This window comes from Anneissia japonica, unplaced genomic scaffold, assembly GCF_011630105.1.
Source record: "Anneissia japonica isolate Jap-2015-1 unplaced genomic scaffold, ASM1163010v1 scaffold288256_len377385_cov191, whole genome shotgun sequence".
Taxonomy (NCBI): Eukaryota; Metazoa; Echinodermata; class Crinoidea; order Comatulida; family Comatulidae; genus Anneissia; species Anneissia japonica.
Window position 1 is genome coordinate 22,207 of NW_022721455.1, and position 774 is coordinate 22,980.

Below are 774 nucleotides of genomic sequence, written 5' to 3' on the forward strand. Positions count from 1 at the left end.
TACGGTAGGCAAATTTCCTCTATAAATTGCACATTTTAGGAAGTTTTCATCAATTCCGACGAAATTAGAATTAAAAACACAAAAATATTTTACACGCTTCGCGCGCATTTTTTAGGGCTTTTTTAGGTTTATCCTTTTAAGTTACCGTAATCAAAAACACATAATAGTCCCGAACTCAAGAAAGTCAAATTTAAGATAGATCGTTTTAACCTAAAAGAAGGGCCTCAGTGTGTATTGATGGTGAAAGAATATGTTTGTAATAAATAAAACCATGATGAAAATGCTTATATTTAGTTTCAAACACACGTGTATGGCCTACCGTATATTATAAATAAGATAAGCCCTATGTCGTATTGTTTTCTATATGGGGAGTGGGGTGGGGTGGGTATGGTAAATTACTAACCGGGAAAATAAATACCACTCTGACCCAAGACCCCTGTTACGCGCCTGGTGTTAGCGCCAATGTGTGCCCTTGTGCGGACAGGGGATGTGCCCCCCTCTGAACAAGGTAATTTAACAAAAGGACGCACATCTCGGGACATCAAAGGTTATAACTCTGGCATCGACATTCTAGGCGCACGTGCGTCCCTACACATTGAACGTCACAAAAACCATAGCAGCCAAACCATAAACCGTCAGCGTACGTGACGATTTACCCACGCGCGTGTTAGTTGCCATGTTAGTCGCGCGTCGTGCGGTGATTACAAAGGCCTAATGATATTTTGCACTAACATTAGACTGAAATATATTCTTCATTTCAACATACTGAAATAT